At 39.2% G+C, this 21666-nt stretch overlaps 1 long non-coding RNA gene across 1 annotated transcript; it reads right to left on the bottom strand.

The window, feature by feature from the left end:
* Positions 1-9194: 9194 nt before the first annotated feature.
* On the bottom strand, positions 9195-20820 carry LOC131487175 (uncharacterized). The gene is made up of 2 exons (XR_009249648.1): positions 20720-20820; positions 9195-9477 (listed from the first exon to the last, which is right to left on the bottom strand). It is a non-coding gene; the product is annotated as an uncharacterized LOC131487175 (long non-coding RNA).
* Positions 20821-21666: the final 846 nt, after the last annotated feature.

The raw sequence follows: 21666 nt of genomic DNA, 5'->3' as shown, positions 1-21666 counted from the left end.
AAAGTAACTTTCTCTGTGTCATAATAGTGGTGACAAAGCGAAGCTTGCAGCCCAAGTCTTTCCTATTCTGTAGCTACCCAGCATGGAAAATGGCCACCTTAATTGTACTTTCCATCACTATTAAGGAATGAAAACAGAGTGTTGACGGTAAATGGCCTGTTATAATTGCAGTAGGGATAATTGGCATTATCTTCTCATTTTCTAAATCAAGGATTCTCAAATTTTAGGGTGCATACAAATGACCAGATTCTGACTCAAGATCTGGGAAAGCATCTGAGATTCTGAACATCTAATAAGTTCCCTGGTGATCAGATGCCTTTGATCCTTGAACCAAATGTTGCATAGTAAGGCTCTCTGACATGCCTCTTGCCTCCTAGCCCTATGTTTGAAAACATACATGTACTTAAAATTTAACATACTGTCCCCAAATTAGCGCAGTAATATTCTCCCTTCAGTGTTATTCCACCTGGGTTGTTTCTCTGGATGGTAAAGAAGAATTTAAATTGAATATGCAGAAGCACCTAACAATACCTGACCCATTCTAAGGGCCCAGTAAGTTTGGCTAACTCTGTTCTTATTGGGAATCACTCTTCCTCTACTCTTTTCCACTCATTTCACTCTCTTCTCTCACTGACTCCTTCCAAATGAAAATATGGATTAAGTATTCTGGGGACAGAACCAGTGAAAAATGAAGATTTTTCTTTTTCCTGAAAGTTAAAATTTAAAACTTTAGAATTACCACTTCTAAGCTGAGCTCAGTTGGTGATTTGGAAGTTCAGAAATTAAGCTATGATGCTCTAGGCAGTTTCTGCCTTGGAAGATCTGAGCCCTGTTCAAAGCAGCCCCCAGCCCAGACAGGCTTCTCTCTTTCCTGTATCATCTCTATGAATTCTGATGAGCAGGTTCTCAGCTGGCAGTGCCAACAGCAACACAGCTCTCAGCCTTATTTGCTGTCTACCATTAGCTTGTACTTCTTTTCCATTCCTCTGCCTTGTTTTTCCTTCTTCTCTCTGTGCTTTGAAGGCTGTCTTATTATTTTCCTTTGATCTTTTGTTTCCCTAACTTTTTTCTATTGCCTTTTTGTTAGTTGTCACAGGAATAGTATTAGTTGGGAGAGTGGAGTCATGAGATTATAGAGAGACCTACTCTTTATTCACAGACACATGGAATGTTTATTGCATCTGGAGAAAACTGTGTGATCCCTTGGTCAATCTCTCATGAGACAAAGAACAATACACCCTGAGACTCAGAGACACAGTGACTTTTCCAAATAACCCAAATCTCCTGACCCTATTAGATACGTGAACTTTTCTCTATTCAAGTCCCATTTTACTCCCTGATATGGGGAAGGGAAGAACTGACAGCCACAGAGCCCTTTATATGTTCCAGATACTGTACTAAGTAACTTATGTTTAGAACTACTGCAAGACTCACAAAAACTATGGAAAGTGGGAATTATGGTCCCTATGTTGCAGATGAAGAAAATGAGTTTCAGGGAGGGTAAATCCATTTCTTAAGCCTATTCAGCTAATCAGTGGCAGAACCAACATTAAAACTTAAAACTATTGGGGTGCCTGGGTGGCTTAGTCAGTTTGTGACTTTGGCTCAGGTCATGATCTCATGGTTAGTGAGTTTGAGCCCTGCATCGGGCTCTGTGCTGAGAGCCTGGAGCTCAGAGCCTGGAGCCTGCTTTGGATTCTGTGTCTCCCACTCTTTCTGCTCTTCCCCTCCTTGAGCTCTGCCTCTCTCTCTCAAAAATGAATAAATATTTAAAAAAAAACCTAAAGCTATCTAATAGCAAATCCATGGAAATGGTAAAGATTAGAGTGGAGATTAATGAAGAAAAGGAACAAAGAGTAGAAAATAACAACAAAGCAAAAGTTGGTCCATTAAAAAAATCAATAAAATTTATAAACTTCAAGCTAGATGAATCGTGAAAATAAGGAGGGAAAACACAAATTATCAGCATCTGAAAGTATTGTATTGCTTAGAAATTCACACAGCATAAATAGAAATGAACAACTGTAAACCCATAAACTGGATAAATTGATTAATCCCTTACCAAAACTGACAGAAAAACAAATCTTAAAAGTACTTTTTATTCACTAAATAAGTTGGTATTATAGTTAACAAACTTCCCGCCAAGAAAATTCTAGGGCCAGATGGGTTCCCTGGTGAAATCTATCAAACATACAAGGAAAAGGGGTGCCTGGGTGGCTTGGTTGGTTAACCGTCCAACTTTGGCTCAGGTCATGATCTCACGGTTCGTAAGTTCGAGCCCTGAGTCGGGCTCCATGCTGATGGTGCAGAGACTGCTTGGGATTCTCACTTTCTTTTCTCTTTGCTCCCCCACCCCCACTACTTGGACTTTCTCTCTCTCAAAATAAGTTTTAAACCTTTAAAAAAACAAGAACAAAAAACATATAAGGAAGAAATAATACAAATCTTATGCAAACTCTTCTAGAAAATATCTGAGGCCTGTGCTCACCTGTTATGAAAACCAGACAAAGATTAGAACAGAAAACTATAGACCCATATGTGTCATGAACAGAAATGCAAAAATCTTCAAAAACGTATTACCAAATAAAATAGAACAATATATCAAATGGATAATGGATAAGGAGCAAATGGAATTTCTTCTGGGAATTCAGGCTTGGCTTAATACTGTTAAATAAATCACTGTCATTCAATATATTTACAGAATAAAAGAAAAAGTATCATTTCAATAGGTGAAAAAAATTTAAATATTCAGTACCCAGTCATCAAAATAAAACAAAAATAAAAACTCTTAGCAAATTAGGAATTCACAGAAGCTTCCTCAACCAGATAAAAGTCATATCTGTCAAACCTACAGCTAACATAATACTTAATGATGAAATATGTAAGACTGTGAAAATTTAAGGATGTTCACTCTTACCATTACAATTCAGTATTTTACTGAAGGTACCAGACAGTACAATAATACACAGAAAAAGACATAAGGAGTAGAAAGGAAAATAAATATTCAGACCACTTGCTTATTATGTTAAAATTCTAATTGTAATTCACTAACAAGTGAATGTATCCAAGATACAATATATACAAATCAAACAAAAATCAGTTTTATTCTATGAACTAGCAATATTGGAATATGGCATTAAATAACAATAATACAATTTGCTATAACATAAAAATATGACATATTCTATTAAAAATATGCAAGCACTCTACAATTAAAAGGTAAAACTCTATTGGAAAAATTAAGAACTGCCCATATAAATCTTATATATCTATTTTACCTAAGAGCAAAAACAAAAGAAAACAAACATGTGATAGATCCAAAGAAAACACCTTGTCTACACACAAAAACATTGGTATACATATGTTCAAAACAGGTTTATTCATAATTACTGAAATGTGGAAAGGGCAAAGACATCCAGTAGTAGGTGAAAGAATACATTGTGGCTTATGCACACAATGAAATACTAAGCAATAAAATGGAGCAATTTCTGATAAATCCACCAACATGGATGAATCTTGAAAATACAACCAAGAGAAGTCAGATTAAAAAAAAAAAAGAGTACATATAATTCCATTTATGTAGAATTCCTAAGTAGGCAAAGCCAATTGTTGTGGGTGGAAAGCAGAGCAGTGGTTGTTTCTGAAGAGGTTATAGTAATTTGCTTGTAAGAGACACCAGGGACTGTTCTGAGGTAATGGAAATGTTCTTTGTCTCAACTGGTATGCATGCTACACAGGTTTGTACCTCTATAAACTTCTTTCTACACATGCACTTAGGATCTGTGTATTTCACTATATGTAATTTATACCTCAGTAAAAAACTGAATAATGTTATTTCAGCTAAAATTTCTCACTGGCTAGACATTGGACATCTGACCTGCTTAAGAGAGCTCTTTGCTAAGGAGATGAAGCACAAAATAGGCTCACTGCTAAGCAGATCTATTGAGACTACTACTTCCCAAGTTATGAAAAATGTGCATGGAAGGGATGAATCAAGAGAGTGAGGAAAAATTAGATATGAAAAGGAGGAGATGATTACACGGTCAATGTGACTAAATAAGGGCAAACAGAACTCTGGAGGAATTTAATATTTACGGTTGTGTTTATTTTCCTCTCTTTAGGGCTTAGTGTCCTTTCTCTAAAAAAACAAACAAACAAACAAACAAAAAAACCCAAAAAACAAAAACAGTTCCAGACTGGGTGAATCTTTCCACTTTGGTCCTCATGATGAGGAGAGAAAGGGGCGATTCATGGAATGCCTCTTGCTCCACAGACTTAGGGGAATTCGTCCCCAGATTTTGTTCATTGGTCGTATATTACTTAGGAGAAACACCTATCCCTTCAGTAGATATCTATCATGTTGCTGTTACATGCTCAGTGCTCATCAAGGTGCTAAGGATCAAATCAGGTGGGGGAACCTGGCTGTCTCAGTCAGTTGAACATTTGACTCTTGATCTTGGGGTTGTGAATCTGAGCCCCACATTGGGTATAGATATTACTTATAAAATCTTAAAAAACAAATCAGGTAAAGTCTCTTTTCTTAGAGGGTTTACATTCCAGTGTAAATATAAAGTCAATAATCAGTAAACAAGGTAGTATATACAGATTGTGATAACTGTGTAAAAAATATGAAGTGGAACGAAGGGGACAGTAAGTTCTGGGACAGGGCAAGAGATTTTTTATATAAGGCAGTCAGAAAGCCATTGCTAGATATACTTCTTTTGAGAAGACACCGTAAGTAAATGGAAGAGTATATGACATGGCCTCTGGTGGGAAGGTATTGCCAGGTAAAGGAACAGAGTGCAAAGGCCCTGAGATAGGATCTGGTTGGTGGTGTGAGAAATAACAAGGAGATCAGGGTGGCTGGTGAAGAGTGACTAATGGAAAGGGTGGTAGGAGTTGAGGCCAGAGAATTATCTGGGCAGATCATGTAGGCCTAGGCCATTAGAAGGACTTTGGCTTTTACTGAATGAAATGGGGGAGACTTCATTTCATTTTGTTTTTCAGCAGAGAGGATTTGGCTTAGGTTTTAATAGGATAACTTTACTGCTGTGGAGGTAATAGACTATACTAAGCAAAGACAGGATTAGGGAGTACAGTTGGGAGACTCCTTCTCCAGGCAGGACATAATGGTAGCTTGGCCCAGGCTGATACTTGTGCCTGTGGGGGATGTCTGGAGTATAACTGTCTATATGATGGGTCAAGGTCTAATGAACTTCTTGTCAGGAGTCATTTAGCCCCCAATGATGTCTCTTTCCAAAGTAATCCTTCTTTCTTATGGCCTAATGTCCTTCAAGGGACATTTCCACTGTAGGTGGGCTCCTGAGTGTCTTGCTCAGCTGCCCTAGAGGGTCTGCAGATTGTACTGCAGATTGTCCATTGTAGGACATGCACAGCACAGGGACAATCCAGGGGCTGGGGGGAGGCAACCAGACCAGGGCACAGACTTCCCTACACTAGTCTTGCTCCCACTAGCCTGGAATTATATTTTGTAACTGGAAACTGGATGCATTCACACCTTTCAGTTTTTAAAAATTTTCTTCCAAATAAACATGATGAGCTCTCATTATAACAGTTCAGCCCCATTTCCCTGAAGGAGGATGATTGGAGTGAGGGAGAGGTAACAGTATCCACAAAGGCTGATTCTTTCTTTGGAATGTAATGGATGATAAACCCCTAAGGGAGCCTTTGGGACTGAAATATAACCTGAATATTAAACAGTGTGAACTTTGTGAGATACCAAGAGTGCCTTTGCTTCTTAGTCATCGCTGTCTTAAAAACAGTCTGACTGATCTCAAACATCTTGATACCATCTGGAGAGAAGTGTCTTGATCACATTCAACTATAAGAATAGATCCACTTTGGTTATCAAGCCTCATTTTCCAATTATAAAGAAATCCTGTCCAGTATAAATAAATAACTTCAATCTCCTATCTAATTCAAACTCTCCTCTATTCCTACCCCCAACCTTTCTCACGCCAGCCCATGCTCTGCTCAGCAATGCTGGAGATCTTAGGAAAAGCCAATTATTACCATCTCCTCCAACTCTGAAATCAGTGATGTGTTGGTGGATGAACAGCAGACATGGTGGGAGGATCTGCCCCATGGAAGTTGCTTATTGCTATAAATCAAGGTTTTCCTTTTGGAGACAGTCAGCAGCAGACTCCTGCTCAGAGTCATGTAATGGGGAAAAGAACTTTTATTTTTTTTTTACCCCCCCTCCTTCCTCTCTTTTTCTGGCTCTTTGTTAATCTGGGTAAGGGAGGGATTGAGACTCAGTAGATAAAAGGAAAAGGTGTCACTTAACTGGTGCTATTATAATCTGGCTGTTGCTGCTGAGTGGCAAACCTTCATTGCTGGCTTCCTCTTGGAGAAGGAATATGGGCTCCTAGGAAGCTCTTAAAGGGTCATCACAATGCACCATTCCTTTTGATGGCTTCCTTGGCTGATATTTTAAGACCCTCCCCAGCTTTTGACTTCCTTCAGTAAAACCATAGTCCTTTGTAATAGAGTTCCCTCTTTCCCTTCCCTTCCCGCTAGTGAGTGAGTGAGTGAGTGAGCAAGCGAACATGAGAGGGGTAAAGGGAGAGGAGAGAGAGGAGAGAGAGAATCCCAAGCAGAATCCTCACTGTCAGTGCAGACCCTGATGTGGGGTTCCATCTCATGAACTATGAGATTATGACCTGCGCTGAAATCAAGAGTCAGACGCTTAACTGACTGAGCTGCCCAGGTGCTGTGTTTCCTTATTTAAAAGCCCTTTTTCTTGGATAGTGATCCAAGCCTGTTTCCTTCTCTAGCACCAACAAGGGCTCTGGGAAAACTCAGGCATCCTGGTGATAACAAAAGATGGGAGTCCAAGCTGCCCCATAGCTGTCTTTATTTACTTCCTTCCATCTACCACCTGCTCCAGCTATCTTTGTATGTTTAAAATTCTCCAGGCCAACAGCAGGCACTAACTCTGGGTTCACATATACCTCAATGGCATTGTCTGGCTCCTATGAACTTCCTCACTATGATCCTGGCTGCTCTGATGGAAGCCCCAGGGTGAGCCCCAGGTCCTGCATGTCAGCAGACCTCTAGGGAATGAGACCAATCTTGCTTTGAAGGTACCACGGTGTCATGGATGGTTGTCTTAGAGCTAACCTTCCCTCAGCCTGGGCTGTACAGGGTGTCACAATTTCACAACCCACAACTCAAATCCTTTTTATTTTTATTCTTCTGTTTTTATGCTGGCTCTATGATTAGCAGTCCTGTGCACGTACACCATGCAAGGGATATGTGCAAGGGGTGCACAGAATAGCCTTGTCATAACCACAATAACTAAGGGTGGCTTGCCTTCAAAGCATCCTGGACTTCAGTGGCTCAAGTTGTAGGGAGGAGAAGGAAGGCTGAATGGGGGCAAGTGGGGTGTCTGGCAGTGCCTGTGTGCTGCCCCAAAGAGGAGGGTAATCTCAAGGGTTAATGGGTTAATCTCAAATGGGTCCAATCCAGGGGTGAGATGAGCAGAAGGAATGTTCAGGGATAGCAATCCTGAAGTGAGGCAAGTAGAAATCTGTCTGTTTAGAGTCATTGTGGTAATAGGAACAGCAGCAGCAGATTTCTATGTCACCAATGGATTTAGGGAGCACCTTGCTTTATGCCAGGCATTGCAGTCAGCCCTTTTATGGATTATCCTTTTACTCTTCATACCATCTCCATGAGTCAGGTACTATCACTGTCTCTGTTTTACAGACAAGGAAACTAAGGCACAGCAAGGTTAAGTGACTTACACAAGGTAACACAGTTATTAAGGCCAACATCGGGATTTGGTCCAGTGTGGTCTGGCCCCACTGCCCGTGTTCTTAATAACTTACCTCTACCGCGTTTTGGGTTAGATCTTAAAGCATATGCCTTGACTTCACATGAGATCTGAGTTTCTAAGCAATCGCAAAAAGTTGCTTAAAGTATAAATGTTAGTAATAATTATCTCCACAGGAAAGGAAAGAGAATGGTAACTAACCCAGAGTCCTATGCTCTACTGTTCATTTATCTGTTCATTTACTTATCTCTGTATTTAGTTACATGTCAAGCTATTTACTCATTATTATCTACTGAGTACTTCCTATGCCAGGTACTGCATGGAGCACTTGACATAACATCTCAGCAATCACAATTCTCTGAGGTAGCAACTATGGCTTACTCAATTTTAGAGCTAAGAAAAATGCAGAGGTTATATTTTTATGTACACCCAATTCCAAATATGCTTTTTAGGATAATGTGATGTTGAAAGGCAAGGATTTGATTCATGCGTTTTCAGTACTGTGATTCTGGAGGGTTGTGTTGTAGGGAGGGCAGAAACTGGATGGACCCTCTCACACGGAGAGGCTCTATTAGCACTGACAAGGTATGAAAACACCCAGGGAGGCTGTCTGGAAAATGAAAGGTGAGTATGATAGATGACAAGCTCCTGAGCCTTCGCCGAAGTCTGTGGAGAGGTTGCTGCAGAAGTCGGGGCAAGGTGAGTTCCCCGAGCCATCCATGTTTCTGCTAGATCAGTATCTGTCAGGCCCAGCACAAGGGAGAGAAACACAAGGAGGTCAGACTTCTCAAGGTTCCCTGAAGTCTGCAGGCAGAGCTCTGAACTGGCATGGATGCATTTTACAAGGACTCGGTAATGTCAGGGGATGGACAGCAGGCAGAATCAGGACTTCCTTTCTGCTTCCATGGTGGCACTTAAGTGGAGAGATGTGGGAAGTGTCCAGGGTGACAGCTGCTCCCAGCAGCAGGTGTCCAGGTGGGGAAGGGTGCTGGGGGAACACAGGCTTGTGTCTGCCATGAGGATGTGCCCTTATTGTTACGTAAGCCCCTCACATTCTGAGGAGCTGGAGTGTCACAGGAAAATGGCTTTTCTGTGACCTTCCTGTCCTCTCACTTCCTCTCTCCTCTCTTGTGCTTCTCCCAGTCAAGGTCCTCTCAAAACCATCTTCCAGGTGTGCTCTGAATAGCCCTGGGAAGTCCCCAGAGTTGTCTTCATGGCTGCAGGAGTCATCAGTGAAGGGAGGAAAGAGAGGATTCAGGAGGGCCGAGCCATCACTATCACTTAACAGAGAAGCTTCATTCTTCTGTTGTACATATGGTAGGCTTTGGCCTAGGCTTTGGTTTCAAGAAAGCCTTTATTCCCCAACGCTCCTCTCAGCAAATCCATACCAGTAACATGAGATTCTGTAACCTTTATTAGGACATGTTACCTAGCAGGTACAGGGTAAACAATTAGCCATTATTAAGAATGACACCACATGATAACAATGATATTTGAAGGCACTGGCACTCAAGCTTGCTGATGTTAGGGGCAAAGATGTGTTCCTCTTGCTATCTCATGAGAAGCTGCATTAGGATATGTCCACTCCTTATACTCCTTCTAGAAGGCATTGTACATCCTTGCTTTTCCTTTGGAATCCTGATTCAAATGGAGCCTCTCTTATCTAAGGAGCAAAGAGCCTGTGATAAAGAAGAGACCATGGATGTCAAGGTGCTTTGTGAATTGTAAAAGGCTGTAAAAATATGTGGTGGTGTTACCCTTATGGTATTTTTATGAGGAAATAGAGTCATAATGAGCACTACTAGTGGGAATTTGGAAGAATTCCCAGAGCAGACAGACTAGAGTTCTCAAAAAGAGCATATGTTCTCCAAGCACTTGGCTCTGGGGCATGGAAGGAGATGCTAAGAAGCCTGTGTGATAGGGTCTTTCGTAAAAAGAGCCTACCAAAAAAAACCTCAATTAACCAGAACCATCTGTTGGTGGCTTCAATTAAATAGAATGTCATCATTTTTTTTTCCCATCACACTTTTATGAGAAAATTAAATAACAAGATGACATTAAAGATTTAGGGTTTGCCTTGTGGCAGTTCATTCATGCACATTTGTAAGACTGACCTTGACCACTGCCCAGGCTACAGGGAGGGAGGCTGGAGGGAAAGAAGAGGAGAAGGAGTGAACTCAGACCCAGGAGTGGTCCTTGGAGCAACGCAAACATGCAGGAAGATGACTTGAGTGCAAAGTGATGACAAGTGACATATGACAAGTGATGACAAGCGACAGAGCAACCAGGGAAGTTACAGGAGCAGTTTCCTTCCAGCTGGGGGATATCAGAGTGCAGCAGCCCTGCATTTATAGGACTCCTGACTAAAACCCACTTCCATTGGTGCCATTTGTAGCCCTAGGAAAAACTGGGAAATTAGAAAACTATTTTTTATAAAAATCCTTTCTCCAACTTTTTTTTAATTATTGGCTACAAACAGTAGTGCCCTTGTGCTTTCTCTCCACTTCCCTCTAACTCAAAAAGACTGAACGGACCCAAAGGTCCATTGGGAATTTGCCATCAACTAGTGAATTACTTAAGTAAATAAAGCTACCAAGTGCCGGTACTGGGTACTGCTCTTCACCCTTGGGAAACAGCAGAGAAGGAGACAGACAAGTTTCCCTGCAAGTAGGAATAAGAACCATGCAGAGAGTGCCTTTAGGATGTTGTAAGAGATGAAATGGCTACTTCAGACAGGTGGTTAGGAAAAGCCTCTAGGTAGAGGGAACATTTGAATGGATACCTGAATACAAAGATCTAGGAGTCCAGATAGACAGACAGACAGATACATCTACCTATCTTACTTCCAAAACAAAGGGTGTGCCTGAGTGTTTGAATCCTACCTCAGTTACTAGGCACATACCAAGTGCTCAATAAATAGTGCTCATCCACTGAGCAAGGATCAGATCATAAATGAAATCCACAAGGTCCAGATGGTAGAAAATCAGGCATTTCAGCCTGGAGGTGAGGGGATCTGAGGGGTCTTACAGGTGTCCCAGCAGAGCATCCTGTGAAATGGGCACTGTCCCTGGGTCCTAAAGATATTTGCCTTCTCTCTGGCTTTCCTTTCCTCTTTTGGAGGTCTTAGGTATTGGTTTTTTTTTTCTCTTCCTCTTACATCTGATCCCCATCCTTTGGGCGTCTCCCCATCAAAGTCTGTAAGCAGAGCCTCCACTGGTCTCCATCCTGCTGGTGCTGTCAAAGTGCACAGGGCTTGTTTCACTGCAGTCAACTGTTAAGCACTACAGGGAAAATAACACAAGCAACAAGCCTGGGAGTGTTGTTACTGGTCTTTCCAAAGCTTTTCTTCCCATTCTTCTTGATAGATTTGGGAGCCTGGCTTCATTTTCTTCCTTCTACAAATGCTCTGGCCCTGCAAGGGGGATACTTTCATCTTTCTAATTTAAATTCTGTTTTTTATTAAATTGTCACTGAGGGAGATTGACAAGGAGATTGACTCAAGCTGTTCTTGACCCTGTGTTCTGTGAGCGTGGCTAAACATGCTGCTGAAAATTGCCTCTCACGTGATTATATGGGAACAATTCACACTTTGATTTTGCAAGCCTGGTGAAAGTGCAACACTCTGTCTGGACTGTAGGCAGTCATCATAAAATTCACCTCTTCCTATCAGTTGGAAAATGGCAGAGCAGGGGTGGTTGGAAGACGATCATTAAAAGCAAAATCTCCCGAATTACAACACCTTTCCACATAGGTTACAAGACAAAGCCAACAGCCTTACTATTGAGTAAGCATTAAAGCAGAATGTGATGCACATTACAGGCCATCCCTTAAAGATACTGCAAAGACAGAAAGAAATCACTCTGTTATATAGCAAAGTAGGTGCAACCCATTACACTTATGTCTTCAAGATAAACTTGCTAGTTACCTCCTACATGTATGACTGGAAATAGGTTTTGGAATTTGGAGTCAGGTGATTGCTGAAGTTAGGCTCAGCTCTTCCCCCAAACTGGGAGATGGGGCATTTTATCTTCCTTGGTAACTACATTTCAAAAAGATGGCTCTCTGGTCCTTGAAGAAAGATTCCTGAGTTGTGAGATTGGCAAGAGGCTTATGTAGCATTTGCCTGTACTGTAGGGATCTGGGATGCAGGGTGATCCAGAGCCTAGTAGGTTAGGGTGTAGGGCCCATGAACACAAATTCTAAAAGTGGGTGCTGCGGGCTCTGACAGCTGATCTTTCCAAATTTTCCCAGAGTCCCAAACTTTAGTACTTTCAGAGTTATTATGGCACAAGTCTCAGCTAGTAATACATGATTCTTTTATAGAATCACTTCTAGAAAACATTTTGAAGAGATGTTATCTGCTTTCTTTGTTAAAATGAAGTTGACTAAATTTATTCCCTCTTCTGTCTTCCCCAACTTAGGAGAAAAACCTGAGGACAATTGCTCCCAAGCAGGACTGAGCAGATAAGATATACTCAGAGTCTCAGATGGGAATCTCTGAGTACCTGTACTTTGAAGGACAGGAATCTGGATCTGGATCCTGTCTCTTCACTCACTTGTGGGATAATTAATCTGTTGGGGCTTCACTTGCACTATCTGTCAAAAAAGATAATAACTGTTCTGTCCCTCACACCTTCTCCATCTTTGCTCAGGTATTTCCTGTTCATTATATATGCTCTTATAACACCCCCACACTTCTTTTTAAGTTCATTGCACCTGTAGTTCTTAGCATGTCTGTCTTGCCATACTATAAAGACAGAAGACAGAGACTATTTTATTCATTGTTTATCATTAGGTATTGCTTATAATAGGGATTTTTTTTTAAACTGTGGAGTGCCTGAGTAACCTGCCTGTATGGATGGTCATAAAGATAGAAAGCTGTAACAGAAATAAGGTTCCTAACATAATCTCTATCCTCTTTGCCCTTCTAGGGAGGCTAAAATACATGGAGCTAGGCTTTCCCCAAGAATAGCCTTTGAGACTTTCCTCACCCTCCGTTATTGCTTTTATTCTTTAGATTATGAATATGCTAAGACACAGGTTTTCCCAAAAATGTTTGGCACTGAATCAAATGCTGTACATAGCAAGGAAATTGGGCCTCTTTCTTTGAGATGTTTTTTAGACAGGAGCTGGGGGAAAAATGGATTCTTTTTTTTTTTTTTTTTTTTAAATAGTGCTTTATTTTTTATTATTTTTTTTTAATATATGAAATTTACTGTCAAATTGGTTTCCATACAACACCCAGTGCTCATCCCAAAAGGTGCCCTCCTCAATACCCATCACCCACCCTCCCCTCCCTCCCACCCCCCATCAACCCTCAGTTTGTTCTCAGTTTTTAACAGTCTCTTATGCTTTGGCTCTCTCCCACTCTAACCTCTTTTTTTTTTTTTTTTTCCCTTCCCCTCCCCCATGGGTTTCTGTTACGTTTCTCAGGATCCACATAAGAGTGAAACCATATGGTATCTGTCTTTCTCTGTATGGCTTATTTCACTTAGCATCACACTCTCCAGTTCCATCCACGTTGCTACAAAAGGCCATATTTCTTTCTTTCTCATTGCCACGTAGTATTCCATTGTGTATATAAACCACAATTTATTTATCCATTCATCAGTTGATGGACATTTAGGCTCTTTCCATAATTTGGCGATTGTTGAGAGTGCTGCTATAAACATTGGGGTACAAGTGCCCCTATGCATCAGTACTCCTGTATCCCTTGGATAAATTCCTAGCAGTGCTATTGCTGGGTCATAGGGTAGGTCTATTTTTAATTTTTTGGAAAAATGGATTCTTACCTATTGATTTATTCACCAAACAATCCAATTAACAACTTCCTTGGGAGCATTTCATTTAGTCAAAGTTTTATTTGGGGAAAAGCACCATGAAAGATTTTACTTAATTTTTTTCTTTGTCTCTGAGGCTCCTCTGGCTGAGATTGCTCCAATCAGCTTATGGGCCAGTGAGAGGAAAGTTCAGGGGAGAGAGTCTGATACTTTCAATAGCCCCAAAGAACCATATTTCCACCATGAGATTTAGTATTTGGAAGCAGTTTCTGATCATTCTGATACTGTAAAACCTGTTGGCTAGCTTCCTTCTGATAGGTAAATGCACCTTCACTTTAAACGTTAGGATTATGAATTCTGGCAAAAAGACTCTTGGTCCCACAGGATGCTCAAGGCTTCAAAAGAACAGATGAACATTTGCATAACTTTCCATGTGAAGACAGCAGCCACTGCTGGTTTTTAATTTATTTTCCCCCAGAGTAAATATCTCTTGGTGACTCTTGGTCAGACAGACAATGAAGGTTCAGCAAATCATTTAGGAGTCTGGAGAGAAAAAAGTCCAAAAGTTCTGAAGGTGAAGGGAAAATCAACATCTAGAAAGAACTTTTTTAACCCTATACTTGGGTGTATAAAGAGAATAAAAATAGAAGATTTTCATTGTAGACTTTTTTGAATGACATCAGCATTTTTGAATTTGCTGAATTATCTCTCTTTTGTATAACACCATTTGTTTCAGACTGAATGTTGTGTCTCTCTAAATTCATATGTTAAATCTAGTCCCTGGTGTGGTGGTATCTGGAGGGTGGAACCTTTAAGGGAATAAGTAGGTCAGGTAGTGGAGCCCTAATGAGTGGGATTAGTGCCTTTATAAGAAGAAAACAGAAAGCTAGCTTGCTCTTTTCCTGCCTTGTGAGGGATGCAATGAGAAGTCAGCAGTCTGCAACACACAGGAGGGCTCTCCTCACCAACACTCAACTATGCTGGCACCCTGAACTCAGACTTTCAGCCTCCAGAACTGGGAGACATGCATTTAATTGATAAGCCACCCAGTCTATGATACTTTGCTTTAGCAGCCTGAACTAAGACACTGTTCCACTGCCTATTTAATTAAAAAGGAAATTATAATAATAGGTTTTTAATTACTTGAAGAGATATTGCTAGAGATCTTTCCTATGTCTTATTATGGAAATTAGTTCAGACTTTTAAAATAGAATAATTAATCAAAAGAATCCACAATTTTGGCCACTGGGTCTGTGCAAATGATTTTTTGGGGGAGGAGGAATAATACACACTAGGCTTTATCTTGGAAAATTTCAATACATTACTACCTTACTATCAATAGAGGAAGAAACCCCGTTGACAGAGCCGTGAAAATATTAATGACCAAAATATGCCTAGTATTTAATCATTTACAATATATGTTTGCTATTATAGTTACCCCTCTCAGCAATATAAGAAAAACATTATTTTATATTGAGGAAGTAATAATAATAAACAGTAAAAGAAGACAAGAAGATAATGACTTGCCCAATATCATACAAATGAGGGCCTAACTGGGACATAAACCCATTTCTTCTGACTCCACAGTTGATGTTCCCTCAATTGTGTTTGAGAATTAAAGATAAATGGATGAGTATGACTCCAAAAGGAGATTTTGAATTGTGGAGTTAAGAAGAATCTTAGGGATCACCTGGCCAAAATTCCCTTAGAAAGATGAAGATTAACAGAATTGCTACCTGCACCTTGACCTTTAGTGGGAGAGCCCAGTCTTAAGGCAAAACCTCTTAAATCTGGGTTAGTGTTGTCCCTTATTGCGCTCTCTGCTCTCCATTCATAGCACATGGTAATACATGCTATGTATGTATTTATTATCTATTTGTATTCTTGCTCATTTTCCTTCTTGGTTGGTTATCTTCCAGGGAGACAAGGTGACATTGTCCAATTAAGGTAAGGCCTAGAAAATTTTCATCTTAGACTGCTACAGACTTAGGTTTTTTTTTTTTAATTTTTTTTTCAACGTTTTTTATTTATTTTTGGGACAGAGAGAGACAGAGCATGAACGGGGGAGGGGCAGAGAATGAGGGAGACACAGAATCAGAAACAGGCTCCAGGCTCCGAGCCATCAGCCCAGAGCCTGACGCGGGGCTCGAACTCACAGACTGGGAGATCGTGACCTGGCTGAAGTCGGACGCTTAACCGACTGCGCCACCCAGGCTCCCCCAGACTTAGGTTTTATGTTGGGACAAACATGATTTCCCTATTTTTGCTAAAACAATGAGATGCCAGGATTCTAATTCTAATAAATGAGATAACTTTATTCCTGCCCCCTTCTTTTTCCTGTATCCCTTTCTCAACTTTTTAACTTTTGTTCTGCTGAGGTTTTCAGTATTTTCAAATAAATTGTGTAGAGTGCCAGATGTGAGTCTGTAGATATTGTTATAGAAATAAGAAAAAAAATATATAGAAAACTGACCAATTTGTGGGGTAAATAATGAAATGCTTTCTTTTTGTTGCTGTTTGGTGGTTAGATCAATTTGAATCCAGTCCAATGCTGTTCATGACCTTTTCCCAGCCAAGTAAGTCAATAAATTAGTCAAGGTAAGAACATTGATTTATTGGAGTGGACATGTTTCAATATGAGTCTGGATTTAGACATTGTTGCTGCCCTGTACTGTCACAAAACACCCTGTGTAAATTGTTAAACTGGGTCCTGCAGAGATTTCAAGGAGGTAGAAAATGAGGTAGTAGTTTCCATCATAGGCCAGGGACCCTGGGTGTCAAAGAGTTACTAAAAATCCATAACATTTCCACAGACTGAAAAAATAGTCATGCATCAATATGATGGGCTCACAATGTGTTCAGGCAGCTTTGCACTACCCCAGCTTCTTCGGTAAGAATTCCTGTGCTCTGAGGGTTGCTGACCCCTGGCCTTTGTGGTTCTACTCAGGGAAGTGGGTAGAGCTATGGCCTGAAAAGAGGTCTTTTAGAGAATGAATCAAGAGGGGGCCGGGGGCAACTGGTGAGATTGAGACAGACACAGCACCTTAGGCTGAGTTTCAAGTAAATTCAAGGAACTCTATACAATAGGACTGGAAAACTAAGGCAATAGCAGGATATTAGGAAAAAGCTGAGGAAAAGGATTTTAACACTTTGCTGTGTGTAACCAATGGCCCTCTTTATGACTCCTCTTCTGGAGGCTTTAAATATGATCTAATTTTTTTTGGAGCACAATATGTGGCCTGAACTCATGGCCCTGAGATCAAGTCACTTAACCTACTGAGCCACCCAGGCACCCCATGATTTAAATTGTTTTTAACCATTTTTTAAACAAATTTTCAGGACACTTATGTTTTGAATCTAATACTGTTCTTGAATGGGCCACTAAATACACAGGTTGTACATATCCACTTTTTTATTGAAGTATAGTTGATATGCAACGTTACATTTGTTTTAGGTATATAGTGACTAAGTCTATGTCTTATACTATTCTCATCACCAGTGTAGCTGTCATTTGTCTTGATACAACATTATTACATTACCATCCATTATATTTCCTATGCTATAACTTTTTATGATTTATTCATTTCATAACTGGAAACCAATACTTCCCATGCATTTCACCCATTTTGCCCATCCTCCTATCCCCTCCGCTCTGGCAACCATCAGTTTGTTCTCTGCTTCTCTTTATGATTTATTCTTTTTTTTCCCCCACATAAAAGTGAAATCATGTGGTATTTGTCTTTGTCTAACTTATTTCACTTAGCATCATACCCTCTGGGTCCACCCATATTTTCACAAATGACCAGAGCTCATTCTTTTCTTACGGATGAGTAGTATTCTATTGTGTACATATACCATTTCCTTATTGATTCATCTATCAGTGGACACTTGGGTTGCTTCCATACCTTGGCTATTGTAAAGTAATGCTGCAATAAACATAGTGTTTCTTTTTCTTTGGGTAAATACCCAGTGGTAGAATTACTGGTTCATATGGTATTTCTATGAGGATCCTCCATACTGTGGCTGCACAAATTTGCATTCCCACCAACAGTCCATGAGTGTTGCTTTTTCTCTACATTCTCTTCAATACTTGTTATTCCTTTTTGATTCTACCCATTCTGACTGCTGATCTCTCATTGTGATTTTGATTTGTATTTCCCTGATGATTGGTAGTGATCAGCATCTTTTCATGTATCTCTTGGATATCTGTATGTTTTTTTGGAAAAAAATGTTTATTTGGGTCCTCTGCCCATTTTCAATTAGATTATTTCTTGTTTTTGGTGTTGAGTTGGAGTTCTTTATATATTTTAGATATTGACCCCTTATCATTTATATCATTTGCAAATATCTTGTCCCATTTGTTAGTTGCCTTTTTGTTTTCTTGATGGCTTCCTTCACTATGAAAAAAACTTTTTATTTTGGTTTAGTCCCAACAGTTTATTTTTGCTTTTGTTTACTTTGCCTGAGGGGACATATCTAGAAAAACGTGGCTAAAGTCAATGTGAAAGAAATTACTGCCTATGATTTCTTCTAGGAGTTTTATGGTTTCATATCTCACAGTTAGGTCTTTAAACCATTTTTGTTTATTTTTGTGTAGGTATAAGAAAGTGGTCCAGTTTCATTCTTTTGCATGTGGCTATCCAGTTTTCCCAGCACCATTTATTGAAGACATTGGTCTTTTCCCTATTGCATATTCTTGCCTCCTTTGTCATAGATTAACTGATTATATAAGTGTGGATTTATTTCTGGGTGCTTTATATCAACCTGTCTTTTTTTGTGCCAGTACCAGACTCCTTTGTAGTGTATTTTGAAATCTGGGATTGTAATACTTCTAGCTTTGTTGTTTTTCAAGATTGTTTTAGCTATTAGGAGTCTCTTGTGGTTTTATACAAATTTTACGATTATTCTAGTTCTGTGAAAAATGCTATTGATATTTTGATAGGTATTGCAATGAATTTGTAGATGGCTTTGGGTAGCATGGCCATTTTAACATATTAATTCTTCTACTCCATAAACATGGAATATCTTTCCACTTGTGTCATCTTCAATATCTATTTGGTTAAGTCTATTCCTAGGCATTTTATTCTTTTTGGTGCAATTATAAATGAGACTTTTTCTTAATTTCTCTTTCTGCTATTTTGTTATTAGTATATGGAAATACAACCAATTTCTGTGTATTAATTTTGTATAATCCAACTTTGCTGAATGCATTTATTACTTATAAATTTTTGGGTGGACCCTTTAGGGTTTTCTATGTGTAGTATCATATCATCTGCAAATAGTGACAGTTTAACTTCTTCTTTACCAATTTGGATACCATTTATTTCTTGTGATTGCTGTAGCTAGGACTTCCAGTGCTATGTTAAAAAAATGATGAGAGTGGACATCCTTGTGTTGTTTCTCAGAGTAAAAGCTTTCAGTTTTTTTTTTACCATTGATTATGATCTTAGCTGATAATATATGATTTTTATTATGTTATGTTTCCTTTAAACCACTTTGTTCAGAGTTTTTTATCATGAAAAGAGGTTGAATTTCTCATATCCTTTTTTGGCACTGATGGAGATGATCATGATTTTGATACTTTGTTTTGTTAATGTGGTATATTACATTCATTGATTTGTAAATATTGAACCATCCTTGCATCCTCAGCATAAATCCCACTTGATCATGGTGAATAATCCTCTTAGTGTATTATTGAATTTGGTTTGCTAATATTTTGTTGAGGATTTTTACATCTATTTTCATTGGATATTGGCCTATAGTTTTCCTTTTTCACAGTTTCTTTCTCTGGTTTCTGCATCAGGGTAATACTGGCCTCATAGCATGTATTTGGGAGCTTTCCTTCTTCTATTTTTTGGAACATCTTGTGGAGAGTAGGTATGAACTCTTCTTTAAATGTTTGGAAGAATTTGCCTGTGAAGCTATCTGGTTCTGGACCTGTCTGCTGGGAGTCTTTTGATTATGAGTTGAATTTCCTTACAGTAATTTGTCTGTTCATATTTTCTATTCATCATGATTCAATTTTAAAAGATTGTATGTTTCCAGGAATTTATCCATTTCTTCTAGGTTGTCCAATTTGTTAGTATATAATTACTTACAGTAGTCTTTTATAATCCTTTTTGGTATGGTTCTTACTTCTCCTTTTTTTCTAATTTTTTTTTTTACTTAGGTATTTTTCTTTCAGCGAGTCCAGCCAAAGGTTTATCAATATTATCTTTCCAAAGAATCAGCTCTTGGTTTCATTGATCTTTTCCATGGTTTTAAATTATTATTCTCTATTTCTACTCTGATCTTTATTATTTTCTTCCTTCTACTGACTTTGCATTTTATGTTTATTATTCTTTTTCTAATTCCTTTAGGTGGAAGGTTAGAATGTTTGAGATTTTTCTCATTTGTTGAGGAAGCATGTGTCACCATATATTTCCCTCTTAGCATTGCTTTTACTACATCCATCTCAAAATGTACTGTTGTGTTTTCATTTTTGTCTCCATGTATTTTTTATCCTCTTTGATTTATTGACCTATTAGTTGTTTAGTCCCTACATACTTGTGGGTTGTTTTTTTTTTTTTTTTGCCATTTTTTCCTTGTGATTGATTTCTAGTTTCATACTGTTGTGGTTAGAACAGATACATGATTATGACTTCAGTCTTCTTAAATCTATCAAGACTTGTTTTGTGGGGTAACATGTGATCCACCCTGGAGAATGTTCTATGTTTACTTGAAAAGAATGTATATTCTACTGTTTGGGGATGGAATGTTCCATATATATTTTTTAAGTCTATCTAGCCCAGTGTGTTTTTCAAAGACATTGTTTCTTTGTTGATTTTCTGCCTGGATGATCTATCCATTGATGTAAATGGGGTGTTCAAGTACCCTACTATTATTGTATAACCATCAATATATCTCTTTATGTCTGTTAAGATCAGGACATGAGAGGGAGTCCATGACCTATTTCTGTGGAGAACTCCAGCCTTGCTTTTTGATTGTGTGCCCAAGTCCAGCCCCTATGGCCCAGTTTCTCCAGACTATAAAGCTTATTCTTCTGTATTCCCCCGGAGACTTATTCTCGTGGATGGGAAGAGGCCCTGGGTGTCTTATTTTCAGGCTCATGTCTTACTACAAGCCTTCACCAATACTTTACCTCCAGTTCCTGAGCCTGACTTTTGCTGGGAGCATTGACTTCCTTCTGCATTGTCCTCTGCATATCAGTCACCACTCCTGCACCAGGGGTCCTTTGTAAAAAAAAAAAAAAAATTCCTATTAACTATTCTCTGGCCTCCTATTTTATTCTCCATTTATCGAGGTCTTAGGGATTACAATCCATGAGGCACACAGACTACTCACAACAAAGTGTGCTCTGAATTACAATCAGGGAATGCAGGCTTATAAAGGCAAAACCTGCAAGGTTACATAACTTGTTTTGAAAGAAGTATGATTGGTGCTGACAGAGTTAAACTGACTATCTAGTACAGTATTGGCTGTTTAGCTAACAGTTTTTACATTGTGTCTATTCCAGTCCAAAGTAGGAGGTGTTCCAGGAAGCGGTCCTCGTGCAACTGACAAGTTGTAATTGACAAAAGTCAAGAGTTCTTGGTGTTCTAAAAATTGAAACGGGAGATGTGCATAGGCCCTGCTTCCTGAACCTCTCCCCAGCCCTATTTTGAATGACTCTTTTAGCAATGCTTATACGTACTTCACTTTGGAATCTTCTTTTACTTATTCTCCTTTGATCAAGATCTTTCTGGCAGGAAAGGATTGATGATCAATTGTTAGACCCATTTCACTGCAGAGTGGTTGGCAACTTGTATTGGGTACATTATGTCCTGCAGACAAGGAGTTTTTTAGATTATTGATATTTGAGATGTTCAACAATCATGATAGGTTAGAGTCTTATGGCCACATTTGAGTAATAAGGAGGTTTGAAGAAATAAGGTGTAGACATCAACTAGGTTCTCATTACCTTTAGTCAAAAGGTACATCTGATGAATGTTTTTGAGTCTGACATTTTAAGTAGTAGAACAACAATAACCAGAAATACCTAGCATAAGCAATTTGAAAATAGCAAATAAAGCACAAATTAAAATAATA

Source organism: Neofelis nebulosa, chromosome 10, assembly GCF_028018385.1.
Source record: "Neofelis nebulosa isolate mNeoNeb1 chromosome 10, mNeoNeb1.pri, whole genome shotgun sequence".
Taxonomy (NCBI): domain Eukaryota; kingdom Metazoa; phylum Chordata; class Mammalia; order Carnivora; family Felidae; genus Neofelis; species Neofelis nebulosa.
Note: the sequence above shows the minus strand (reverse complement) of the source record. Positions and strands in the feature narration are given on the sequence as shown.